At 31.3% G+C, this 12556-nt stretch overlaps 1 protein-coding gene across 1 annotated transcript in view; it reads left to right on the forward strand.

Moving 5' to 3' along the window:
• The window catches only part of LOC145268221 (uncharacterized), a 339574-nt gene that overhangs the window by 58428 nt on the left and 268590 nt on the right, over positions 1-12556 (forward strand). The gene's annotated exons all lie outside the window — the stretch shown is intronic.

Below are 12556 nucleotides of genomic sequence, written 5' to 3' on the forward strand. Positions count from 1 at the left end.
TGCGTCTGACCAATGATGCTTTTTAACCCGCGACCAGCACTGCGATATCATCAGCATCAGCCTGGGCATAAATATTCCTATTTTTAAACTCCTTTAAAAGAGGATTCAGCATACAATTCCATAGTAAAGGTGATAAAATCCCACTTTGGGGGTTTCATTTAACTACTTCCCTTTTAACAGTTGCCCTCAGTAGTTCTACTTGAACTGTTCTGTGCCTCACCATATACTCAATCCATCGGATGAGTACTGGTGGCACATTGAGTTCTCGTAGCGACTTGAACATACTACTGAAGGGTATGTTGTCAAAAGCTTCAACGATATCTAAAAAGACACCGAGTGGCATCTTCTTTTTTGTTAGTTTACGCTCTATACACATCACGAATTCATAAACCGCACTCGGTAGAGACCCTTGCTCGGAACTACTGTGATTGAATGATAAATATTGCACAAATGTGTGTTTGAGAGCTAATTTCTTTTGACAATCATTAATAAATATAATAAATTTATATATTAATACAATTGCAATGCCTGGAAAAATCATGGATTATATGGAAAAATGCGCGCATGAAAAGTAATATTAAGATTTTAATAAACCTGGAAAAGTAAAGGACAAGAAATTCAACCTGGAAAAGTAAAGAACAAGATATTCTAGTAAAGTAAAAAATAAGAATTTTTTAGACTTAAAATATTGCAGCTAAAAATAAAATTTGAATATTGATAAATATTTTATTTATTATTTGCATATGTTGTTGTTTATTGTTGAGTTAGAAAGAATTAAATGATCCTAATTATGATATAATGACATTTTTAATTTTTATGTAAATTATAAAATTATTAATTCCATCTACTAACTAACTAACTAATGAATTAATTTTATTCAAACAATTTTCACTACATAAATATATGCAATTAATAGGGGGGAAATAAGTTCAATCCAGCGACTGACACCCTTTCTAACTCAACAATAAACAACAACATATGCAAATAATAAATAAAATATTTATCAATATTCAAATTTTATTTTTAGCTGCAATATTTTAAGTCTAAAAAATTCTTATTTTTTACTTTACTAGAATATCTTGTTCTTTACTTTTCCAGGTTGAATTTCTTGTCCTTTACTTTTCCAGGTTTATTAAAATCTTAAGAATATTACTTTTCATGCGCACATTTTTCCATATAATATATATATGTGCATATATACATGTGTATATATATATATACGTACATATGTATATGTATATATAAATATATATGTATATGTATAGATATATATGTATATGTATATATATCTATATATATATATGTATATGTATGTATATATATATATGGGTATATGTATATGTATGTATCTATATATATATATGGGTATATGTATATGTATGTATATATATCTATATATATATATATATATATATATATATATATATATATATATATATGTGTGTGTATATATATGGATATGTATATATATGTATATATATATATGTGTATATGTATATATGTATGTATATATGTATATATATGTATTTGTATATATGTATATATATGTATGTATATATGTATATATATGTATTTGTATATATGTATATATATGTATTTGTATATATGTATATATATGTATTTGTATATATGTGTATATATGTATTTATATATATGTATATATATATGTATTTATATATATGTATATATATATGTATTTATATGTGTATATATATGTATGTATATATATATCTATTTATATATATGTATATATATGTACATATATGTATATATATATATATTTATATATATATGTATTTATATGTATATATATGTATTTATATGTATATATATATGTATGTATTTATATGTATATATATATGTATGTATTTATATGTATATATATATGTATGTATATATATGTATATATATATGTATATATATGTATATATTTTTATATATGTATATATTTATATATACGTATGTATTTATATATATGTATTTATATATATGTATATATTTATATATATGTATATATTTATGTGTATGTATTTATATATATGTATTTATATATATGTATTTATATATATGTATATATTTATATATATGTATATATTTATATATATGTATATATTTATATATATGTATATATTCATATATATGTATATATATGTACATATATATATGTATATATTTATATATATGTACGTGTATGACACGTTTCAAGACTCCAAGCATAGTTTTTGGACACAATTACCATTTTAGGTCAATTTTCAAAACAGATAATGTATAAGTGTTATACCATTTTTCTAAACCAAACTTTCACGAGGAATCCAATAAAACAAAAACGAATACAAAATTTTGATGGGAAACCATGTTTTCAAGCAATTCTTTCATGACGGCCGGAATCGCACTTCCCGTTTTTTTGTCCCAAGGACCGTATCCTGCAGATTGCGAAACTATTTAAGAAAATTACTCAAAACCTATCAATCATAAGTGTTAGGCCATCTTTCTTAACCAGAATTTTGTGAGGAATCCAAAAATAAGGGAGAGAATACCAGATCTTGATGAGAAATTGCCTTTTTTGGTCAGGTTATGGTAACAACCCATCCGAATTTTGGGATACTGGAAGTTTTCAACAACACATAACGAAAAGGGTTCTTAACCTCTCATTAAGACATCTTTTTATTGAAGAATAATGGATACATAAGATTCCCAGTTTAAGTTTAGAAATGTCTGAAATGAACAGAAGACAACATAACAAGAGTACTGATGCAAAAATCTGTTATCAAAAGGAAGATAGTTTAAGACCAAGTGCTCGGTTGTACAGTTCCATAATGTTTTTGGAGCGAGCAGCTCGTTTTGCATCCAACAGATTTTCCCCCAGCTCATCAATATGTTTCGCACTCACAGGGCTGTACTTTTCCTCCCCTAACCATTTCACAATTAGTTTTTCTCCGAGTTTTGAAAATTTACACCGATTTTCCTCCGGTACCTCTGCTAGACTGCAAATTTTAGCGGGGTACCAAGTGTTACCGTACAACGCCCAAACGATTTCCCCTGGAGCATGATCATTGTCACACTGTCCCTCCTCATCCTCGCTTTCAAACTCTGATTCATCGTCAGTGTGGCCATTGTCGTCGACATCATGAATGCGATCGTTTTCATCATCGCTGTCATTGTCTCTTTTGATGGTGGATATGGCGTATGGACACTTGGGGTGTTCTCGTTTGAATGCAGCTGCAATTTCATTTCGGGAATGCAGCAAAATGTACTTCGGTAGTCTGAACCCATAACGCACTGACACCTGCTCTTGGCCTGGAACAGATCTACTGTTGCATTCATTGAGAACAAATTTACTTATCAGTTCTGGCCAATGAGTGGCTTTGATGGCATTGTTCTTCATCTGGCGCTGATACAATGATTTTTCGTCGTTTTCAGCAATAGCATACAAAACTTTCCATGATATGACCACTTTGTTAGCACATAATTTGGTAACAACTGTGAAAATACTGCTGGGGGACAAATTTGGAGAAAAAAATATTACTGTAAAAAAAAATGTACGTCTTCAATTTGGCCAAAATCAAAAATTCCTGATTGATATACAAGTTGTTCAGATTGATATTAGTGACAAGTTGTATAGAAGGGATTTTTGATTTTTCGAAAATTGAAGGCAGGTTTTTTTTTTTACAGAAAAAATTATTTTCGGCTTCACTTTTCACCCGGTCAAACAAAACGTGCAATATTTTGGGAACCGCTAGCCGGTTGCTGCTGTTCTAAAGCTTAAATGAAAGCTAACTGATCAAGGTTACTGAGAAATGACCATAGGGACAGTGTTTGCTTCGTTTGTCATCATTTTAGAAGGATCTTTGCCAAAAAGACGCATTTTTTGACCAAAATCGGGAAAAAATTGTCACAGCCTGTAATTGAGGAGAATGGGTAAAATTCGAAGAGAGTTCTATGAGCAGCGTTTTTTTTGCACAAATGCAATTTTATACTATTGTTGAACGAAAATGATTATTTACTTCCCTTAGTTTCATGTCTAAAAGTGATTTTTGGCTCTTCTTTGTGGTGAGGTAACAAAAATTGTCACTAAAATATCTCCATTTTAGGCCTTTTTTTCAGTTATATCGTTTTTTTCCAGTTGAAAACAGGTATATTAACCATATAAACCTATGATTTTCTGAAAGACAATTTAGTTTTGCCTCACATATCACAAGAATAGCTTTGTAGATCATTGTGTGACTGATCAGTGATTTTTTACTTCAATTGTCCCAAAACTATGCTTGGAGACTTAAAACGTGTCGTATACAGAGTGTTCTAAAAGTCTTGGGCACATTTTGGCATTGAATATCTCAAGAACTATTAATGATATAAAAATGCATCTGGCATGTTCAGAAAGTTTGTAATCTCAAATTTTCATGGAATATTCAATTGGTCACACGACACACATCAAGCCGATAATCCAATTCTTGCTAAATGCGTCCCGAACGGTTGCAACATCTTTTATTTGTCTCAGTCTATTAGCTGAGGATAAACACCCATCCGCCATTAATTTACCATGCCATCTCACTATAGACTTCCTTTCGGGTGGCTGTTGTACGAATTTTTTTGCGAAATGCACGTTGAGCAGGTATCCATGAGTAAGTTCTTACAAATTCAAGCACACAAAACGCCTTTTCTGGTTGAATGAATACTATTAACGAATTTAAAAAGAAATGAAAAAATCAATAGCTTTACAATATATTTGTATTTATATATATATGTATATATATATATATATATGTATATACATGTATATATTTATGTATTTATATATATGTATATATTTATGTATTTATATATATGTATATGTATATGATTATATATGTATATATGTGTATAAGTATAAATATGTATGTATATATATATGTATGTATATATATATATATAATTATATATGTATATATATATATGTATAAGTATAAATATATATTATATATATGTAAGGTATATATGTATATATATGTATGTGTATGTATATATATGTATGTGTATGTATATATATGCATGTATATGTATGTATATATGTATATATATGTATGTGTATGTATATATATGCATGTATATGTATATATATATGCATGTATATATATGTATGTGTATGTATGTGTATATGTATATATATGTATGTGTATATGTATATATTTATATAAATATTATATGTGTATATATATATATGTATATATATATATTTATATAAATATGTATAGGTATGTGTATATGTATATATATATGTTTATATAAATATGTATATATATGTGTATATGTGTATCTGTATATATGTGTATCTGTATATATGTGTATATGTGTATCTGTATATATGTGTATCTGTATATATGTGTATATGTATACATATGTATATATATGTATACATATGTATATATATGTATATGTATATATATGTATATACATATGTATATATGTACATATATGTATATATGCGTATATGTATATATGTGTATATGTATGTATATATATATGTACATGTATATATATGTATATATATGTATATATATGTACATGTATATATATGTATATATATGTATATATATGTACATGTATATATATGTGTATGTACATATATGTATATATGTGTATATATATGTATACATATGTATATATGTGTATATATATGTATACATATATATATGTATATCTATATGTATGTATGCATATATATATGTACATATATATATATGCATATATATAACAACGCCCCTACCATTGTTACAAACGGATTTTTCAATCTTACTTGTGCAGAATCTCTCAGCTTACTGCGCTTGAAAATAAGCTGAAAGATTCTATACCAGCGGAAGCAGTGAATCTGGATAAATTCTGGGAAATCCTGCAAACTGTGATGCATGATGCTGCAGTCACATCCTTTGCAATCAAGCGGACCCCTTGCGAAGACTGGATTGCTGAGAATGCAGAAATCCTAGAACCTCTACTACTGTCCAAAAACGATGTTCACAAGAACTATGTGAGCAGGCCGACACGCAGCACCCTGTCCAAGCTGGAAGAGGCTCTCAGTCAATTCCAGAAAGCTGCTCGGCACTGTGCAAACAACTACTGGAACAACCTGTGCAACAAAATCCAGACTGCTGCTGACTGCGGTAAACTACGTGTGATGTACTGTTGACTCAGCAAGGCAACTGGACTGAGCACAAAGAAAGTTTGCCCTTTAAAATCTACTACAGGAGAGCTCATCACTGATCCTATGAAGCAGCTTGAACGCTGGGTGGAGCACTACTCTGTACTATATGGCGAACCGCGCAACATCACAGTCGCAGGTTTAAATTCCAATCCGAACTTCAACACCCTAGTCGAACTGGACAACATTCCAACTGTGTCAGAACTAGAAGTAGCTCTCCAATACACGAATGTAGGGAAGACCCCAGGGTCCCACGAGATCCCAGCAAACCTGCTCCAGTGCAATAAATTCCTGCTCCCACACTTGTACGACCTCCTCTGCACCAGTTGGCACAACGGAAAATTTCCAACAGCTATGAAAGATGCTAAAATTGTCACTTTATTCAAGAAAGGAGACAACGGAGATTGCAATAACTACCGTGGTATATCTTTACTCAGTGTCACCGGCAAAGTCTTTGCCAGAGTATTCCTTCCAAGGCTCCAACAGATTGTAAACCGCGTTTATCCAGATTCGCAATGCGGCTTCTGCAGCAGGCGCTCAACCACGGACATGATATTTTCAGTGCATCAAATCCAGGAAAAATACAGAGAACAACGTAGACCTCTCCATATCACATTTGTGGACCTCACAAAAGCTTTTGACATGGTCAGTAGGGATGGTCTACAAAAGTTGGGATGTCCACCAACTCTTTTTAGTTTGATATGATCGCTCCATGATAACATGATAGCTGCAGTCTTCTTCGAAGGTGACATGTCTGATAACTTCCCTGTGTGCAGTGGAGTCAAGCAAGGTTGTGTGTTCGCTCCCACACTGTTTGGCATCTTCTTCTCAGTTCTTCTGCACCACACTTTTGGAAATCACGAGGACGAAGACAGTGTGTTCCTTCATATTCGCTCTGATGGATAACTTTTTAACTTGGCTTGCCTATGCACCAAAACCAAGATTCGAAAAGTCCTAATACTTGAGCTGCTGTTTGCAGACGATGTTCCATTGGTCTCGCACTCCGCAATTGGACTCCAGCGGCTGCTTGACAAATTGAGCGCTGCTTGTGCGGAGTTTGCACTGGTAATCAGTGTGAAGAAGACAGTTGTGATGCACCAGGGTGACGCATCACCAATCACCATCAATGGCCATGAACTAGAGACTGTCGAGAACTTTGCGTATCTTGGATCCAACATCAACAAGGGAGTATCCATTGAACAGGAGCTACAAACGCGCATAGGTAGAGCAGTGTCTACTTTTAACCGACTACATGAAAGAGCATGGTTCAATAAATACCTCACTTCTCGCACAAAATGCCGCATCTACGAATGCTGTGTTCTGAGTACCCTACTGTATGGAGCAGAGACTTGGACCACGTATGCTCGTCACGAGAAAAGACTAAACGTCTACCATCTCCGATGCTTGCGACATATCATGGGCATCAATTGGTGGGATAGAATCACCAACTAAGAGGTGCTAAGATGTGCCGGCAGCCGCTCCTTGTTCTAGACACTCAAGATACGACGCTCGCGCTGGCTTGGACACCTGCGCAGAATGCCCGATGGCTGTCTCCCTAAGGATATCCTCTACAGTGAACTGGCAAATGGATCAAGAAGCCACGGTCGCCCGGTGCTGCGCTTTAAAGATGTGGCCAAACGGGATCTGATCGCTCTTGGCATCGATGTGAATGTATGGGAGGAGCTAACCGAAGATAGACCAGTATGGAGGCATGCCTTGAGTAAGCGTGGCAAAGGACTTGAGAACCTTTGGTTCGAGAGGCTGGCGCAGAGAAGACAAAACTAGTGACTACGTTTACTGTTGCTTGCATTAATCTTTCGTAGATTGCTTGCCATTATTTATTTTATTTAACAACGCCCCAACCATTGTTACAAACAAATTTCTCAATGTTACTTTTTAGAAAATCATTTTTAACATAAAGAGGGCTTGGGCGTTGTTCAATAAAACTGTTTCACACATAAAATTAATGCAAAATGATACTCATTTCTGAAACATTCTGGCTTAATCGCTCAAAAATCGAACATTAAACAAAATACTCATACAACATAACATTTTCGATTGATTGTTAACATTTATTTATATGTTTCAATTTTGAGCAGTTTTCAATGGTCCTTTTGCCGGATTTTTAAAATGGCTACCCAATGGGTAGCATTTTAAAAATTCTAACTGAAAGGGAGGACAGTAAGTTTGTTTTAAACCTAAAACACACTTTAAAAGAAGTTTAAACACAAATAAATTTATTCAGATATGTAGAAGAGTCTTGTCAATTACAAATTATTAAATCTCCCAATCCCTATCTTCTTTTTGGGGAAGTTTAAATGTAGATGTAATTTCCTTTTTTAATTAAGAAAATCTTCAGAATGTTTTCTCTTTATGCATTTTATCCAACCAGAAATTTTCATCTATATTTTTCACTTGTGTCCATAAAACTTTAATTATATCAAAAGAAGCCGATGACACACATTGCTAATGTACAGCTGGTGTTAACGAAATTTTAAAACCCTGTCTAGAGCATTTAAAACCTTTTTATAATCAAGGGAACTCTCTCGGATGGGGGCATATAGACATTTAGAAAGTAGATGCGAAAGGTTTACAAAGAGAATTAGTAAGTTATCTCTAAATAAATGACCAATAAATAAAATAAATTAAACTCTGCGAATCAATGTTAAATCTGTAAATGTGATCTATAACACATCATGTGGCCCTTCTCAATCTTATGTTGTAAATGAACAACTTCTAATAAAAAAAAACAATTTTGCTTGTTTTATTTTTTATTGTTAAAAAAATTAAAAGAATTAGTTTGGAATCAAAAATTAGGTTCTAATTTTTCTGATACCAATTCCGATACACCAAAAAGTTCTGATTTTTCCGATTTCCAATTCCAATTAATCGTCCCACCACTATATATATATATATATATATATATATATAAGAACAAATAATTAATAAAACAAGGAAGCACAAATTAAGTGGATTGTCCTTATCCGCAGAGTTTCAAAAGAAATACTTTCGTTCTCATCAGAGGGTAGGAATTAGTGAAATGCAGAATCGGATTTTGCTTGCAAAGTATTTAATGAAACTACAAGTGAGTCATAGGTAAAAAATATTGAAGCACTCACGTGAATGGATGGTCGGGTGAAGAGTAGAATATCCAGTAACAGTAAAATCCAAGAAAATTTTGTTAAAATTCTGTATCCAGAAGTAAAAATCCAAAGGAATCGCGTTATTGGAAGATATTTCGATGTCATCCAAAAGGCAGAATTCCTTGAAATGATTCACAAATGGGTACAAGGAAAAAAGAGTTCAAAATATTATTATAAAAAGAAAGATAAATTGTGCATAGAATGAAGAAATGGAGAGATTTCAAGACGCTTCTGCCGAGGCCGAATTTTTAGATACAAATTATTACTCTTTTACAGTGGTTGCTGGCAATCCTGAAGGCGGTTTTAGTCTCAGTACATCTATTATGTTGGAAATAGTGATTTCTGTATACAATGTTAGCAGCATATTCTGGAGAGAACCATAACTGGCTGTTAGGTTTTTGCTGGAATTTTTTGGAGGGTATGAAGTGGTTTATACCTACAATTAACCATTCCATAAGGTCTGATACTATGGAGGGCATGTTCTTTTTAAACATAAAATTATGAACATTTAGAAATTCATCAAATTATAAAAAAGAAATTATATGTACATTTAAAATCACTCCCTCAATGAGATTCTACTTTTTTAGGCGATTATGTGTGAACACACGCAAAAAGAAAACAAATAATCATTGTAGAATTTAGAGTGGGTTGAGTTGCACATATAAATTTAGCATAAAATAAACCCCTTTTTTCCAGGCCATACTAACTTTTAGAGTAATTTTTTGCCACTAATCTTACGTCTGACTGACTATGTCATAAAACCACTCGTAATCACATTATTTTTCACATTACCAGCCAGACTTAGGGTTAGTACTACGAAAATAAGTGTGTTTTGTATGACTATTCCCAACATGTACTAAATTTTGATCAACATGTACTAAAATTGATTTGGCCAAGGTTTTAAAACACAAAAATTGACTACATCCTTATAACGCTGTCTGGTCTGAAAAGCGATCATTTTCTGTTAAGTTTATATGCAAAACCAACTTTTGTTGTTTTCTGTCTTTTTTTTTTTTTTCAGACTGTTTACATGTAATCGCCTGAAAAATGAAGAATCACATTTTTATTTTCTAGTGGATTAGCATAAGTTGTCGAATTTTAATGAGAACTTTATTTTTTTTTCACAACAAAATGCAAATTGGTGAAAAAAGAAAAAGTCACAATAATTTGTTCAAAGTTTTCAAAGTAATCACCTAAAAAAATTTCACCATAATCGCCTAAAAAAAGTAGAATCTTATTTTTTGGGGTGGGCTAATGGTAACTAAAGATCTTAATCTACACATTTGCTACTACTACTAATACTACTAATAATAATAATATTAAAAGTAGTAGTAGTAGTATTTCTGCATTATGTTTTTTCTTTTCACAGTAAAACAAAGGAATAATAACTGATCAAATTTAATAATTAGGATAAGGAATTTGAGCATTTTTTTGACAGAGAAGTCATAGAATTAATTCACCCTTCCTCGAAATTCCCATGTTAAAAATGATTTTCTATGAAATTATTTTAACAGGGAAAGAAGGATTTTGTAAACTATTCTCTTTTTACACCATCCTCTAATTGTGCATTCAAAATTGTTGACTATTTTCTATTATGAAAAATTCAAATAACATTAAGAACGAACCTTGCAAACAAACTTTGTTTTAAAAGAAATATAAATCTTTGTGTCTTATTACTTTCAATCAATTACAAGGAAAACATTTGAGAAAAATATTTAGAGAGATTTACTCATGTAATATATTGGGACGATTAATCAGGATTGGAAAAGTCAGAACATTTTGGAATATTGAAAGCAGAAAAATGTGTGTCTATTTTCCGATGCCAAAAACGATTCTTTTAATTGTCTTTATTTATTTGAACAAAATCTTCCACTGCTGGTAATAATAATAATTAGTTATTGATTTTAAACTACTAGTAAAACTAAAAGCTATAAATTACCCCCACCCTCACAAGTATGTTTTTATATTTGAGACAATATTTGCACATTTAACATGTGTTTTTATGGTAACCAGGAAAAATAACAATTTTATAAAGAATCGGAATCAGTAATTTAGTAAAATCAGAATCGCATTCTATCACTAATATATATATTTAGACAGCAAATCATTATCTGTTTACATATGAGAGTTTTTGTTTTTCTTAACTTTCTGGCAATTTTCTCAATTTGACAAGCAATTCTTTCAGTACCTGCTAGTAAATTATGTATTATGGAACAAAGTGATCTTGTGTCGGACATTTCTTTTTCAAACGCTTTCAATTGCATGATCATTAGATGTAGTATTTTTTTTTGTTGTTGTTGAAGAGGTTTGTTCAGTTGTTTATTCATATATATATATATATATATATATATATATATATATATATATATATATATATATGGAAATTGCATCTGACGAGTTGATGGGAGGAAAATTTCTATGAAAACATAAAATCATAGAATTGTCATCCCATTAACAAAACGGCTGTATTGAAGAGATCCAAGGTGAAATAAACAAGGATTATATTAGAGAAAAAAGATGTAAGTCTTTGAATTTTAACAAAATCTTGTACTAATTTTCTTAAGTTGTCTAACATGGGTGGGAAGAAGGATACATACATGTAAGGTTAGTGGGAGAGAACAACATTGATACCCTCAGTTTCAAATTTAAAGAAACATTTTTATGGGGACATGGATATAAACAGAGTCTAAAGAAAGTTCGACACAGGTCCTCTTCATTCGATTTGAAACCGAGGGTACCAATATTGTTCTGACCTGCATATACAGTAACAACATGGAAAGTATATTTTATAAAATCAGAAGAGATCAAAATCAAGACAGCAGATCTTGCATTTGTAAATATTTAGTATCTATTTTAATAGGCTTTGTAACTATAAAAATGGGTTAAGATTAACACCTTTAATCTAAATCGGATCTTCTTAATTATTTATGATTGTTTTATATATATATATATATATATATATATATATATATATATGTTCATCCATAAGCAGACTTCAGTGTAACTAAATGAACACATGCTTTAAGCTGAGACTAAAATCTGACCATTTTTCGACATATGCACTATTCCAAAAAATTATTTACCATTTTTATATAGACAATATCAACTCTATTTTATTTTATTATTATTGGGGGCAGGGGGTCACCACCTATCAAAGGAAAGGTTATCTCAAAGTTAAGATTAATGAGATGGAAATGCGAGCTGAAATATAACGAACAATGTAGGAATATTAAAGTATGAA

This window comes from Euprymna scolopes, chromosome 43, assembly GCF_053919585.1.
Source record: "Euprymna scolopes isolate OS-2025 chromosome 43, ASM5391958v1, whole genome shotgun sequence".
Taxonomy (NCBI): Eukaryota; Metazoa; Mollusca; class Cephalopoda; order Sepiida; family Sepiolidae; genus Euprymna; species Euprymna scolopes.